The sequence below is a fragment of the Egretta garzetta genome, unplaced genomic scaffold (genome assembly GCF_000687185.1).
Source record: "Egretta garzetta isolate BGI_Z169 unplaced genomic scaffold, ASM68718v1 scaffold130, whole genome shotgun sequence".
Classification (NCBI taxonomy): domain Eukaryota; kingdom Metazoa; phylum Chordata; class Aves; order Pelecaniformes; family Ardeidae; genus Egretta; species Egretta garzetta.
In genome coordinates, this window is record NW_009258284.1 from 2,060,148 (window position 1) to 2,076,840 (window position 16,693).

Consider the following 16,693-nt stretch of genomic DNA (forward strand, 5'->3'; position numbering starts at 1 on the left):
TTGTTTCAGGGTACATTCAAGGTAGACCCCAATCTCCTCCCTGACCTAAACCACACTTTTGAAAGACTATAGCATCCAATTCTAGATGTGAAGCTAGATTTGCAGCTAACTTGGTGGTTTTTATTTAAAAATCTGGACAAAATCAAGGAACTTAATACTACTGAGCATTGACATGTTTGGAAGCCATGGGTGGAAGCTAAAACCAGTTGAAATGCTGGTTTTTGGAGAGGAGATGTGGTATGCATAATATATTCCAGATTTTAGAAAACTTATTACATGGGAGATTCCCTCTTCACTGCTGTAGGCAGTTGCCTGGTTGTCAGACTGAGATAAAAAACAAAGTTTAATGAACTGAGTTCATAGAACCACAGAAGCTCTGCCTAAATGAGGGGCACTTACTCCTTCCGAGCACTGAGTGAATATATTCAGCTGTAATGGTAGCGTTGTGCTTCACCTCGTACAGGCACACCCTTGTGTAGTAGGAGAGATGGCCTGAAATGTGGAATGGCATTAACATAATGTTATTGCCTAGTGGTGACTGCTTTTCACTTGTGTCTTTTGAAGTGTTCCTTGGTGTAAGAGAACAGTTTCCTAGCATGTTCCAAAGAAAGCTGTGTATAAAGTGTCAGTATAATTATACTGCTTTGTGTTTTGGCTTGAAAGGTCTTGCTGAAATCTGGAGTTGCTCTGCTTGAGCACAGGCTTCTGTGCAGATGGTGGCACTGTGAAACTTTTTAATGCGGTGTTCCTTTTTTTTTTTTTTTTTTTTTTTTTTCCTGCAGGGGAACCCAGTGTTTTGTAAAGGACTTGTCTCAGCAGATGAGCTCTGGGGAAGGCAGTTGTGTTGTTGAGATGGCAAGAGGCCATGTGGTCAAATCTCTGTGGTTGTGGCAAAGCAGAACTAATTATTGTTAAGCTCTCCAAGATGAACAAGTGTCCAGTCTGTTGCTCATAACTGTGATTCCAGCATTTTCCTTAGGAGCCTGTCTTATTGTCTGGTTGTCATGGTTACAAGAGGTTCCTAATACTTAAACTAAACTTTTCCTCATACTTCCAAGGCTTCTGTTTCTTTTTTCAAGTTTTGTGATTAATGGCTAGAGTCGCTTTAATCTTCTTTGTAGCGTCATCTGACATATTTTACAGTGTGCTAGTTTCTTGTTTCTATTTGGTATTAAGATTTTCTTTGGCTAATTATATTTGTCATCCCGTAATATTTCTCCAGGTTCTTTTAAGTACACCATCCTAAAGTAAAACCAGCACTCCTCTGAGAGCTAGCAAGTCCATAAGAAAGTAATTGTCTTATTACCATAGATGATTTTATTAAACAAATGTCAGCTCAGCTGTTTCCATAAACTTTCCCATTTAACATCAGGAATACAAAAGCCTCTGAGATGCATCCCCTTCTTGAATTCCCCCACCTCCCCCTTCTCTAAGTAAATTTGCTTGTGGAGATTATTTTCTGCGGAAGCCCTCTTTTCTCCAAAGAAAGGACACCTAGCAGATTCAGGTCCCCAGTGGGAAGGTAAGATGGATAAATCATTACCAGTTCTGAACCAAGCCTGTATGTGACAGAATTTTTGTGTCTGTTTCAGCCTGTTGCATGAAAATTGAGAATGGCCAAGGACCCAGAGAATTCCCAGGTTCAAATATGCTTCATCAGTCTATATGTGTAGTAACACTCCGATGTTATAATGGTAACTGGATGCTGGTCATTGCTTGCTTGTGTATGAGCCTCTTCGTAGCAAATAGCTTGATCTCTTGCATTTTCTGTAATTCTCTACCTTTAATCTTCTTCATTCCTTAAAGACCTCATTGCTTCTGCTTCTATGTTCCCATTGGAAATATAGCTTTTATGTCAGAATTTAAGGATGAACAAAATGAATAAAGAGCTTCTGCAGTGTATGCAGCTCCCGTCTCTGCCAGCAGTATCACCTCCTCACCAAGCTGTCCCTGTTTTGTCACCAAAAATTATTTTCTCAGTGTTCACCCTTAGTAGGGGATTAGCTGTGTGGGGAAGAGACAAGGGTTATAAAAGGTTTAAGAAAACTTTGCTGATTGATCCCTGTTACATTTTTCACTGGTTACATGGCTAGTTTGAAATGTAGGGAACCAGGTTCACCTCTGTCCTGCTGCTAGATTCTTCTGTGACCTTGGTAGAGTCAGCTCAGCTCTTCGTGTTTTGTTCCCTATCTGGGGAAAAAAGCCCAAGTAAAACAAACTCCCACCCCAGTAATGACCCTTACCGGTCTCGGGGGCTGTAACTGTGTAGGCTCTGAAGTGTTTTCTGTAATAACAGTATCTAATCTAATACTACCTTTGAAAATCAGCCCTCAAGAAGAGCCATACACTTAAAAAAAAAAGATGGGTACCCCTTACCTGCTGTTTTTAAAGAGGGATGAATGTTAGCTCTAAATGTTTTGAGAAATATTTTCAAAAACCCCAAATTTGAAATTTATGAACCATGTTGCTATAACAATTAGCTAGGCCAGGGTGTGCGTTAGTAGGCTGCTGGTGCTCTTCTCGGATGGATGGAAGCACACAGCCTTCTGCTTTGGTCCTCAGAATGCCTCCAAAGCATGTGCCAATAGCCTATTGATGCACAGCCTGTTGTGACTTATTGTTATGTTCAATGCACAGCAGATTACAAAGGTAGGTTATTTGTTAGCATGATTTTCTAGACTGCTGCTTGAAGAATTTTAACAGCGTCCACTAAACTCCCTAATGTATAGTTCAGAATGAATAAAACTCTGCTTGATGATGTTTACAAGAGTCTCTGTGCCCACTGCTGATGAGTCATGGAAAACGGCGTATTCCTTTGACTCCTGACTGTGTGCGTGACACGCACAGATTATTAACTGTGTGGAGCTGTGCTTTACAATTAAGGGATTGGCTGCTTTTATTTTAAGCTGTATCCGAATTTGGATGTTTTCATTTTGCAAGGAAAAATCCTTCTCTGTCTCTCTAGCTGCTCTGTCTTGCAGCTGTAGCACCTGAGAGCTCTTGCCAGCTGAGCAAGTTGCCCTCCTGTTTTTCTTGACCTGTTGTTGCCTCTCATTGTCTCAGGAACTTCTGCAGTGGCTGTTACTACCAAAACATTATTAGATCCTTTCTCTTCCTTTGTTTAGTGGATGTTCAATTATTTCTCTCTGTATCTACCCTTCAGATGACTGGTTCATTTGCTTTTCACTCTTCTCATAATGGCATGCAGAGCTTTCATGACAGCCGAGTATCTCTGGGGCCTTATTCCAGCCTGAACATTAAGTCATAAAAACAATCTTGCTACTTCTGTACGTGCCTGACAAGGCTATGGTGAGGAGTAGCTTTGCTGTGCTATCTAATCTTATCCAGCATAGCTGTTCCATTTAAAACAAACACACAAAAACCTTAAACAACTTTAAACTATAACACCAGAAACCTTAAGTTAATTGGAGGTTCCTTTATCTTTCTTTAAGACTGACTGGATGTTGATTTTTCCGAGACATTAGAAATTGGCTTGGACACGACTTGTGTTTTTTGGGTTACTGGTCAGGAATGCAAGTGTGTGTTTTCAAATTTTTGCTGTCCCACCTCCAGGCATCTGTGCCTGGAATCTAGCTGGAGGGAGCAGATTAAAGGGAAAGGCGGCATTCAAATTACTGAAACCCAAATGCTATGATTTTTTTCCCCCCTGCCTCCTCTGTTCAAGCCTACCTAAATAAACTGTGCTTAGTCTTTCTCTGCTGAATCTGCAGTTCCTGTTAAGCACCTAGAAGATTAATGTGTTATGAATAATGTCAAGGCAGTTGGTTGAAGGGTGTCTCTTCCTCACAAATAGTAACAGTGTGGTAATATGCTAGAGTCAAGAACTTCAGTGAGTTACCATTGATAAAGCTTTCTGTGAAAACAGGCAGTAAGTCTGACTTGCTTTCAGCTTTAATTAAGGCAATTAAACAAAACGTGATCTATAATTTTTCCATTTATTTATAGATTTAATTACTAGTAGCTAATTAGGCTACAGTTCTATAAATATATACTATTGACCCTAGTGCTTCCAAGTGGGAATATTTTGGTTTCAGACTCATTCTTAGTAAATGAAGTAATGTTTCAGTGTTGCTCTATAGCTTGTGCTTCACAATACAATGGAACCAAACTCAATCTTCCTCAACACACCCTCAATGTTAGTGAATATAGGTTACATTTACTTAGCCATTTATAATTCCCAAGTCAGCATAATATCTGAGCCACTATAGTCTTTGTATTTATGTGAAATAGGTAAACATTTTTAAACATATAGAGGTAGTTCCTTACTTGCTTCTTAAAGACACTTGAAAAGCTTGAGTCAGCTTCTGAACTCTCGCCCTTTCATTGCAAGACTATTTTCCTTTCTTCCTTTGTATAATACTGTATACAATTCACTTCTGCATGTTATTTAACTTCTCTTTTAGCTGTTGGCAGTGTTAACTAATAATGAATTACGCTGTTAAATAGAGAAATAGTTCTGATTCCAGACAGAGGAAAGTCCTGGTACGTGGTAGGGCTGGCTAGTCATGGATGCAGCAGGAAGTCTGAGCTGTATCACGGAGAGCTAAATGAGGAGAGCCCCAGGTAAATCCACTCCTGCATGACCTGTGTGATGGATCTGGCTGAGTGGCTGTGTTTATGTGATGTTTGTGCTGTTGTTTCATGGCTGCTGACTGTGGCTTGTCCACTGCTTCAGGATTACTTCTAACACAACCTGATTGTTAGTAGGACCTCTTCCTAATCTCCTTGTGCTAGGCATCAAACATGGAAAGAGGAGTAGGTCTTGGACACAGGCCTTTGAAGATAGTTGCAAACTCCTTTGGCTTCAGCAGTTACAGGATGGAACCTTCAGGAAGCTATAGATGAAGGAAGCAAATGATATTCACCGATTATTTGTACCGTACTTTACCCTGTTGCTTGTCTACAGTGCCTATTTCTCGCCTTCTCACCTGCATGTCACTGTTAGATGTTGCAGAAGTTATGGTCACAATTCATTCTTTGTGCAGAAGCCTCACCAAATGTGCTGGATGATGGAGTAAAGCAGCTGGGGGGAGAGAGAAATAAGGGTGTAAGTAATGTGTAGCTTGTAAGAATTTATACTGTTCATTCAGTTGTTTCCCCTGCTGTATTTGTGGCTCACTTTTGGACCTGCAGAGTCAGACTTAACAATTACTCTGGCTGATCCCCCCTAAGTGAGGCAACAGTACAAGCCATCACAAGCCTAGGGGAGAAGAGGCAGAACTAGATATTAGCTCAGAGCTCTTGTGAGGATAATGCTGGCTTATGAACATCAGAAAGGCTTAATTGTCCTGTTTTGTGGGTGGTGGTTTTTTGTGTGTGTGTTCTTTTTTTAGCAGAAGTCACAATGGATTTTAGAATGAATTACATTTGCAGTGTCCAGCCTGTGGTATTTGAGCTGTTCAAGTAAAACGCCCATACTGGGGCTACAGTAGGGGACTGTCAGTAGAGTTATGTAGGGCATGCTGGATAGATCAAACCCCAACAAACAAGCCAACTTGCACTGCTGTTACAAACACTCGTGGGTTTGGAACCAAATCTGTGCCCAGCTTCTGATAAAAGTGGTTGTGCTGAAATGGATGAAGCTCTGACTGTCTCAAACAGCGGTCACAACTGGGTGCATCAGAAGGGGGAAGAACAGGGCAGGAATATAGTGTTTTTTTCTGAATACCGGATATGAAGCATGTAACTTAATCTTCTGCTATGTGAAAGCTTTGGTATCTGTCCACCACTGGTCTACCTGTACAGTTGCAAACCCTTAAGGGTAGATTCTTTTAAATGTCCTTTAAAGCTGTAAAACCTGGTATGTTATTAAGTCGGGTGAACTGAATTAGGCAGGTGCTAAGCTATTGTAAACACATCTGCTTAAAGGATTATACTTATGTACATAAACATCTTTGAGCAGGAAGAGCAGCACTGATGATCATATACATGAGTGAGTGGCTGTGGTAGGTAGGAGGTGTTTATAGGCAGAGAAGTTCTTGGTTGTGGATGGGGATGTCTTGCAGCCTGCGTCCTGTTAAACTCTGAGGTTTTGTCCGTGGAGATAGAAAGTGTGGTGTGACCATGTTGTATCTCCAAGGTCTGCTGCAGTTTACAGTCTGGTTGTGACTGCCCCTAAGGTACTTTCTGACAGCCCAGAGTAGTTAGAATATAATTTAATTGGGAAAAGGGAAAATCAGGCTTCTGGGGAGCCAGGAGATTTAGGGCACTCTGCTGCTTACATTGTAGCTCAGCTCAGAAAGGTGGTTTTTTTTTTTAAGTAAACAAAAGGATGACAGAATTCTGTACAAAACCTGAAAAACTTTTTCAGAATGAGACTTCTGCACAGCTGTGTACTTCACCATTCACCATAATGCATCTGATTCTCCCGATGATCTTTTGAAAGTCTTCATGCATACTTAAAGAGGATTTTTAGAAGCACTTAGTGTTGTCTTAAGTTTTAGTGGGTAAAAAAAATTCTACTGACTTCCATGGAGCCATTAGAGTAAAATCAATGTTGAATTTGTTAAACACCTGTCCTGTAGTAGATTCACTAAAATAATGTTCACCTTCCCTCTGAGCCACAGATGTACTTATTTAAGCTAATATTCATTTTCTAGTAATCTGCTGCATCTGCTTCCACATAATGAAGATAAGGAGCAATCTATAGCCTTTCTAAACTTCTGTGTGAAACAGTAATCGGAATCTTATGTTATCCTTTACACTTTGAATCTTGATTTAACAACTAAGTACAACTTCCAGGAGAATACAAGAGTTTGTGAAAGTGTTTTATGAGAAGATTATTCTTCCTGTTAGTGGGAATTTGATTAAATTATTTCTGAGTTCAATGGCTCCTAAATTTGGCTATAAAATCTCATTGATCTTAGATTTTATTGCATAAAGGCTCAAAAAATGAGACAGAACAGGGAATGGTATTCTCCTTTTCATTCCAACATGGACAGAGCATTCCTTCTGCCCTGTCAAAAGTATTCAGAGGGGAAAAAGCAGGAAAAACATGTCTGAAATTATATAGATTTTGGAGAAAAGCTTTTTTCCATAATTTTCTGTGAACTGTGCCACACAACAAAGATTATCCCTTGCTTGAAAGCTCTTCATCCAAGAGACTAGAAAAAGACTAACACAGTCGGGGAAGGAAGTACAACGCAACTGGGAGATGGTATTGCTCAAGGTGAAAACCTGTGGTCTGAGAAGGCTAAGGCCAAGCAATGCCAGCTTTAGGAAAGTATTATACAGAAGCAGATGCATTTTTTTAATCTAGCATCATTATAGATGGTGCTTAGAAATTGATGGGGATAGATAGCTTTAACACTTTTACCTTAATTTTAAAATTAGTCACTGAACAATAGCAAAGTTTTCAACACAAAACATGAACAGAGGTAAGAGGAGAACTCAAGTATAATCTGGTCTTGTGAGGTGTGTAGCTTTTCCTCCCCAACTTCCACTGACTTCAGTGAAAACTGAAGGGAATTCCTACCTTTCAAAACTGTCTTTAATTACCTTGACAAATTACCTAGTGATGTCCATATTATGATACTTTTAGAATAAAAAGTGATACAGTATTTCTATCATTTAGTCTTTCCAAATGATTGAAATTGTTGGTATACTCTTCTAAAATCCAGTACGTTTTGGTAAGTGCACTCAGTGGCTGAACTTCTTTGTGGTCTCAATAGATGAGGCCTGTCTATTATAGGATTTTAAAATTATGGGAGAGGGTTATGTAATTATTTTAACCTGCATACTTTAGCAACTTATGACTGTAGGCTACCCAGGTATGAATGCACCAGGGCAGACAGCAAATTCCTAAAAAAACCCCTGAACCTCCACACTCAGTCCAAGTAGATTGCGATCTACTCTAAAGAGGCATCTAATTTTAGGTAGACATTGAGTTGAGGAGGCTTGGAGTAGTAAGCATGTGGAAGCTTCCTGCCTTTGGAGACAACTGATGGGCAGCTAAGCCTAAAGGAGGTGGGAAGGCTGACCTAAACAAAGGCTTTTTTCTGTAAAGTAAGAAAAAGGAATGCTGCCCAATGCAAAATGGAGGGGACCCGAGCAATTGATCCAGGCAACCAGTGTTAGTTGTGCATTGATACTCTGTGGAAGTCTGTATGAAGCCTGATGGAGCTCAAGGAACAGGATGCCTGAGGATTTCTGCTGTGCAGCTATAGAGAAAGCTGGATTTTGGATGCGGATTTGTAGTGATGAAGGCAAAGGAAAGAGACAGGCCAAAGCTTTAGCCTAGGCAAACGGGAAAAGGATCACACTTTTAAGAAAAATGTTCTCCTTATGTGGTGCAGGAGTGATTTTTACATTAACTGGTGCAAAACACTGAAAATAATGAGTCTTATATTTTAGAACTATAGGAGACTGTTATAATAATTTAGTATTACCAACTCTACCTATCTTGAATTTCATTTGGTAATCTAATAAATAAAACCTTTGGTGTCTGAATCGGATGTAACGTGTCTTTTTGGAAAGGTGTCTATATTTTTTTAAGAGTTCAAGTAATTCAGAGTTTATGCTATATTTTTTTTGGTCTTCAGGGAAAATTTATTTCCAGTCTGAATTAGTCTAGCTTCAGCTTCCAGATGTGGTGTTTTGCTGTATGATTCTTCTCTGGTAAAGGGCCATCTATTGTCAGAAATCACTTCATGGTTCAGGTACTGACAGATCTTGAGTTGCCTTTTGGTCTCCTTTTGGATACATATCTTGTGTTGAACTTCTTTGGCTGTTTTGCATGAATCTGATTTGCCTTCCTTTAAACTCTTTCTTTTGTCACCATGCCAAAGAGGAGACACCAGAAATGGGCAGACTAGGTGCATGAAATGCTGTTAAAGGAGATTTTTTTTTCTAAGATTCTTATTTGTGCTATCTACAAATGCAAATCTACCACCAATATCTAGTATTTCTGTACTTAGGTTCTGTGAATTGCCACTAAAAGGGACACTAGTGCCCAGCAAGGAATTTCTTTTTTCTCCTGACTGCAGGCTATGTTTGACCTTTGTGGAAGAAAGCTGAAGTCTGCCTATTAGCTTGATTTACTGTACATGGTGATTTGCATAGTTTTTCCATGATACTTTTTTTCAGCCCATTAAATTTGCCCAGACTCAACAGTAAAAGTTCCTGGTCCTGTAGTAATGACATTTGCATTAGCATAAAATTGAAACTCTAAAATATTTTTTAAATAGAGGGAAAAGAAATACAATCCTTAAATTATATCCTTTTGCAGTCTCCTATGCTGCATTATGAGACTCAGGGTACAATATTTGAACTGGACACCTCCCCTGAGTGCAGTCTGCGATGTAATTTTGAATTGAGGGCTAGTTTTCTCTGGAAAGCTCCCAATTACTTACAGCTGATTAAATAGCAAGTACTTCCATGATATGGGTACCTTGTTATATAGTGCTAACAGGACATCCCACCTTTAACTGAAACGTATTAAATGATCACTGGTAAAATCTGAAAGATGCTGTGACACTTTCCATTTGTATTGGTAGCCTTGTTCCAAACTGGAACTATTGGGCATTGATGTCTTTCAAACTGTGGCTATTTCCCACCACTTGAACAGCCCATGGGGCTGGCTTGTCTGTGATCACCCAAGTGCTGACCAACAGATGGATGCTGTTGTCCTCTCTGAGGAGACAGAGGAGAATATAGATGGATTGCATGACACTAGTAAGAAGTCTGATTTCTGTCTTGTGTATTGCCTTGTGGCTGTCGGTACCTGAAGGCGGCAGCAGGAGTATCTCTTTCACATGAGCCCAGGGAGAGTCAAAGCCAAGTCTTCAGAGACTGTAGCTGAGCAAAGAACATCAGACCATTGCCTCTTCTGTTACTGTGAATTCTACTTGCCTGCCCTGAAGACTTGATTACTAGACCATTAGGCCTGGCTAGAAATCTCTCATATTAAAAAGAAGAAAAAAAAAAAAAATCGGTAAAGAGGGGGAAATGTGTATTCCCCTCATTCCCAGAGAGAAAGTAGGAAGCATTTATCCATTGCCCTTGTTGAAGGGATGATGTAGTACTGCTTATACTCTAAATCTCTTTGCAAAAGGTACAACAGCTTCTGTAACCTCTGTACAAATAAACGTGGCCAGAATGTGATCTCTAATAGCAGAATGAAATCTCTAATATCTGTCCAAATAAGCATGACCAGAATGTGATCTGCAATTGCTTATATATTTGAAGCTGGAGGAGGTGTTTGTGTCGCATGGCTGCTTTGGGTGTCATTCAAGAGATACTTGTTTGTTGCTTACTCCATTCAAGGTATCGGGGCAGTTATCAATCACGCACTAGTTTTCTGTATTTTTTTCAATAGCAAAGAGGTAGTTAGGATGCATGGCAAGCCCTGGTTGTTCTTGTAGCACTGCTGGTCCTTTGGTGATCTTGTGTCCCTCACTAATTTGCCAGTTTAAGTTCCACTGACCTGGCTGCCCCACACATTCCCACCTTTCAGTCTGTGAGAATATAAAGGCAGTTTCTTTAGCTGAGTTCATCTTGGAGGCTTTGTCAGATGGCCAGTAATCATTCACACAGGGAAGAATGATCCCCATTTAGCCAATTGGGGGCACAAAAAGGAAAGAACATTTTCCTTGAGTCTCTGTGAGTGTTCCTTCATCACAGTGGATATTCATATTTCATGCACTGAATATGTGGAGCTGAATTCTATGCTAGGGGCGCTTAAAGTCATTGCTGCCACAAGCAGCTTGGTGACTAAGCTGCTGTCAGTGAAGGCTATTAAACCATATGAAGCCTGGCACTTGGGCTTCCTGGCAATCGAATCAGGAGCTGTATCTGTGCAGCGCTGAATTGCAGTCTTTACCTCTGTGACCTCAAAATTGTCCCAAGACTGTTTTTGTAAGTATTTAGTAAAGTGTATTTTAAAAGATGTCATTAATCTCACCTCAAATTACAGAATTTGCTTATGCATCTTCAAGTTAACTGCTCATTACTTCAGTGGTTAGCAATTGCCTGGATCCTTTTCAAGACAGGGAAATGTTTGACCTGGGGGTGGGGGGGAGGACCATCCTGATGCCTGTTGTTAAATTCCTGTGAGTGTGGTGTGTGTGTTTTTTGTTGGTGTTTTCTTTTTTTTTTTTCTGGGAGATGAGATGCCATGAAAAGAATGATATCATTCCAAATCCCACATTCCTTTCTGATTCCAATATAGTCATCCTAAATCACACTTCTGGGGAGGTTAATACATTTGCAAGAAAAAATAGTTTCAAATTATAATATTTAGGGCTGAATGATTTTTTTTCATTGACAGCCTTTTTTTCACCATAAAAAAACGGACATTGCAGGACTGCTTTATGAATATATGGCTACTTCTCCAAATTGCCGATTTTTTTTTTTGGGGGGGGGAAGCACTAAAATAAAAAATTATCTTAAATTTGTTATTTTTGAAACATTTAGATTTTTTCCAGTATTAAGATTTTAAGTTTCATTTCAGATTTTCATTCTTTATTTAAAAATTAAAACCCTGTAATGTCTGTCTGAGCATTTTAGCTAGATTTTTTTTCTGTCAAGATGTAACATTAAGCCAAGATATTTTCACTAATTTTTTTCTGCTTTTCAGTATTAGGAAAACTCATTAATTCTTGCAACATTTGGGAACTAACTTTTTTGAATGTTAAAGTCCAGTGAACAAAAAAAAAATTACCATTATATATGTAGATAGGCTGAAATCTCTGACATATGCTATCGTTACTTGAAGAAATCAGTAGTCACTTCAGGTTCAAATACAAAGAGCTTATAGGTGTCCCATGACTGCTTTGTCTTCTATTCCAGCCTCTTCTCTACCAAGATCATTGAGAGCCCAGGGAGAAGCAGCAGCTGGGTGTACAAGAGCATCTGGAGCTCAGTGAAAGACAGACAGAATTACTGGTAGTATGAAAAGAAAAACACAAAATGAAGTGGCACCAGTAGCTAACATCAACAATAAACAGGTGCATCAGTGGCTGTTGCAAAACTTCAATTCCCGTGAGAAAGAGAAATACTTCTCCGCAGACTAGTAGGAAGATTTCTGAGAGGCTTTTAGCTGGCCGTGAAATCAAACACCACCACCTCAACTAATGAACCGGTCACAGTGACCTATTGTGCTTTGGCTTAATCTAACACACTGTCTTAGCTCAGGCAAAGCCACAACAAAAATTTTAAAGTGGCACACTACACATTGCAGTTTCTCATGGGGAGAAGCATTTTTGGTTCAGGGACAGGACCTGTTCTACTCCTCTGCTGCTTCATGTAGAGCAAGTCTCCAGCAGGCACTTGGTGGGTTGGGAGCCTGATGCATTGTAGTTGGCCATGCTTTCCTTGATTGCCTCTAGGCCTTCAACCGTTGCACCTGACAGGGTAAGACACATTTTCTGTTTGTGGAGTCAGTACTGCAATGTCTGTCCCATGCCATGGCAAAAAGGGGTTTGTGTTGCTCTAAATCATATGACTACAGCTCTTGTGGTCTGTCTCAAGTGGCTCATGTGGTGATATGGATGAATAGCCTTCACAGGTACCTCCTGGAGGGTCAAGATGTCACAGCTTGGGTCCTCACATGTTTAATTCAAGGTTCTCCCACTCCAAAAGATAGGAGACAGCCTAAGGAGCAAGTGCTATGTCCATAGTTTAGGCTTTCTGAGCTAGCTTTCATTAAGTGCACATAGTCTGCATATGCACATCTCCTTCCACCAGGCTGGTTTGCAAAAAGCAGTCTACATTATGCTCTCAGTTATATGGAGACAAATTAAAGTAACATAAATGTGGCTGTCCTTGAGTAATTGACAGGAGAATAGCTGCCTTTGTTTAAGGTAGATATTAATATTTTTGTAATAAGGATATTCTTGATATTTTAATTATCTTAACTCAAATTCTTATTGAATTGTTTCACTGTAGTGATGTGCTCTTTGCTTAGCCCAATTGTAATCAGTGGCTGTTTTATAAAAGGGAAAGATTAGACATTGAAGTGGTAGTCTTGAGTTCTTTACTGGTTAGTATTGGGAGTGTTTTGAAGATTACCATGACTTCATAAACATAGCCCATATTGTTTTATGAGGAACAGTGATTTTAAAATGTATACTTCTAGGAAACTCACCAAAATTCAGAATGAGTAATGGCAAGGGAGTAGGCTACTAAAAAAAAAGACTCTGGAGTAAGCTTCTTTTATTATTCCTCTGTCTTTATAGCTTGTGCTACTGCTGCATTGCAGGATTTTTTTTCTTCTATACTTCTCTCAAAAATCAGACAAACTGTGGCTTATGTAAATGACAGTAATGAAGGTGCACGTTGGCATACCATTGTGGATTCCACAAGTTATGGTGTGTTTCAGATAAAAATATTTTGAATGGTTCTTGTCAGAGTCAACTTTGCTGAAGACCTGCTTCACATCTGAGGACCTGATTCCAAAAGCAGTAAGTGAGTAACTGTTATTTTTAGTAGCTGTTTGTCTGAAACATAATGGAAAAGAACATCTATGCAAATGGAAGAGCACTTCCATCTTCTTGGAAACAGCCAAAAGGAATGCAGACAGATAATCACTAAAAGCCTCATCAGATAATGGTATAACTTCTAGGTGGCAGTTTAGCTTGCTTCCTCAAGCCATTATCTTGGCTGTGTAGAACACAGTGAGTTTTCTGATAGAGCTAAGTAGCTGTCGTGGTCAGGGTTTTTTCATGTGATACTTCTATTAGCTAAGCATATAAAGAAGGATGTAGTTACACTGAGCTTACAGCTAACTAGGAGAAATAACGTTCAAGAGTTTGGCTGTGATATACATAGCATTCATCCGCGCTACTTTTCTCTCAGCTGCTGCTCAATTTCAGGCATAAGGTACAGCATTTAATCAAGATGACATTTAAGATGGTACAGAGAAATTTTAACAAAATATTATTGAGAAAAGCAACAGAAAATGCTTTAGCTGATTTATCTGAAGCAGTAATGCCCAAAATGCCAGTTCACAGAGTATTTTTTAAGCAAATGCCCTCTGTCAGACTATCATTGAATGACTTTGTATTTGCACAGCAACTCTAATCCATCATGCTTGACTCAGCCATCTAAGGAGAAGCGTACAGAATAAAAAGCACACAAATGTTCTGAGAACCTAGATGTATGGGTATGTTAAGTATCTGTGCACCTGAATACAGAAAAGCACCTTCACCAGAGGGGAGATTGTCATGGCAATGACATGTAATATAAAGGTTTTAATAAGTTTCTGTTTAAAATTACACACAGGGGTCACTTGTGGCATGAAGTTTTAGAAGAGTGTATGTTGTAAGACGCGGTGCTGGAACCCCAACATGTAGAAAATCAGGAGGGGGAACCTTCTTAATTTTTTTTTATATTGACTGAATGAGATGCAAGAGATTGTACAAAATAAGGAATGCCTGTCCAGAATGTGGGTTTTTTACATGAAAGATGAGCTTACGATATCATCTTGATTCTAGAAGCTGTATCAACCAGCGCCTGTATCTTCCCTACTAAAACACCCTATATGCTGTAAATAAGGTCTTCCTGTCATATGAAACAACCAAGCGTTTCAAGACAATGCATTTCTGCATGTTGGTGTAGATAGGAACTTGCATGCTCGGTTTCTGTAATAGGTGCAACTAAGCCAATTTTGTCTATAGGTGCACAGGTGCTTGGAAAATCTCTTTGCTTTTGGTCAGTTGTAGGGCATCTAGGAGGAAGGCTTTTGCCTTTCAAGTCCAGCGATGATTTGTTGTAAAATGGTATTCTAGAAAGAAGAAAAACTGAGCTTAGTTTTAGTGAGCTTAGTGAGAAAGTCAGAGCTAAGAGCTTATGGTTTTAACACAGTTGAGAAAACTGGCCTTGCTTGCAGGTAGTGTGAGATATGGAATTATATTTGCCTTATCATTATTCTGCTTGAAAGCTTTCCTCCTCTCCCAGTACCTTCTCTGATCTTTTGCTAGGTTTTTGGAAGTTACATACTCCTCTCGCTCCCTTGTGTCTCCTTCTCCTTCAGCTGTGCTTGCATCAAGCTTTTTGGCCTGTTGCCTCTATCTGGAGGTCAATGGCTATTTAGTTGCCTTGTCTTAAGCTCTCCCATTCTTGACCTGAAATCCTGTCTTGATCCCAAACCTGATGATTAGTTTAATGCTTGACAGGGTTCAATGCCTCTGGTACGATTAGTGCACCTCACCTCTGTAGTACTTTTAAGCTTGGCCAGTTTCCAGTGTTTCAGAGGAAGGTTAACCCTGTTTACCTCTTTCTGGTTGCCAAATTATGTCTCGAGGGGGAAGAAAAACTTTTCCTGCATCAGCATCCTTAGGGTATGCAATTAATACGTGCAGGAATAAATGTGATGCAAACAAATGTAAACAGCAAACAGCAGTCAAGGAGAATCCTTTCATATTTCCTGGATAGTAGCAGGACATAAGGGAAACTATATGGAAATAGCTGAAAAGCTCTTCAAGGTTGTTAAGGGACAACACCTAATTTATTAGCTGTAAAGAGACTCTAAGTTTTAGCCAATTTAAAACTAGTGTTACTTTTGCAATCTGGGCATCAAAATAAGAGTAACACTTAAGCAAGACTTCTTCATTCCCATTGCTTCTCCCTCTTGACGCAGCAGTTACAGGGAAGGTATTTAGATTTACCTGGGGCTCTCTTGGATGGGACTTTTGGGTGGTCTGCTGGGCTCTCGCTGGGAACAGCAGACTGCCAGGTCATGTGGGCATGTGCACTGCTGATTACTGTAAATGTTTACTTCTACTTTAGAGTTATGGGTGTTGCAGGTAGATGGGGTAGCAGGGGGTGAGCTAAGGTTTTAAATAAGGAAATGAGATTTCTAGGATCCATTTAACTAGACCAGGTGATAGTTCTGGAGAAAGCACAGAAGCATCTTCAAGTGTGCTGTGCTCTTGAAGCTGGCGGAACACTGCCCGGTCACTGCCGCCTACCTTTGCCACAGACTCCCACAGGAAAGAGGTCGGTGCTGAACTTCTCAGACATAAGCACAGTGGAGGCTCAAGCAGGGGTGGACGACGGCTTAGAATGGGAAGTTGTGTGCCCTTTATGCCCCTCTCTCCCTTGTAGCAAGGGACACATGCAGCTCTCTAAGGCATGGTAGGTTTAAAGCAGAGGTCCATGACTGTAGGGCCAGGTGGGGAATCCTGGAGTGAAACCTCTTTGTAGCTCATATTATGCCAAATCAGTTTTTCATAATAGCCTTGCTGCAATAGCTTGTAAATGCAGGTGCACCTCAGATCTTCAAATTGTTTTGTCAACATAGATTTCTAAAGAAAAAAATGTTGCTGCTCTGAAGTCATTCAGAAAGGAGAATGGTGATATTCTTGTGTAGGTACTGCTGATTTTTACTTTCTTATGCTAGACACTCACATGAAGGTTTTATTTTATATTTGCCTGGAAAAATGTTTGTGTTGAAACATAACAAGCAGAATGGAACAATTACACATAGACCTAAAATGTTTACAGCTATGATTTTCTTTGAGTGGGGACTACACTTTCTGTATATTTTGAAAGAGGACTGCTGAGTCACCTGCAGGGTATCACAATTCTAATTGTGGCCACCACCTTACCAGCTGCTGCTGTGACTAGTAAGGCACTGGGGAAAGAGAAGGGAAAGGGATCACTCTATTTTTGGTCAAAACCTGTTTGGATACTAATTCTAGAGTAACAGAATGAAACCTCAAGTGCAGAACAG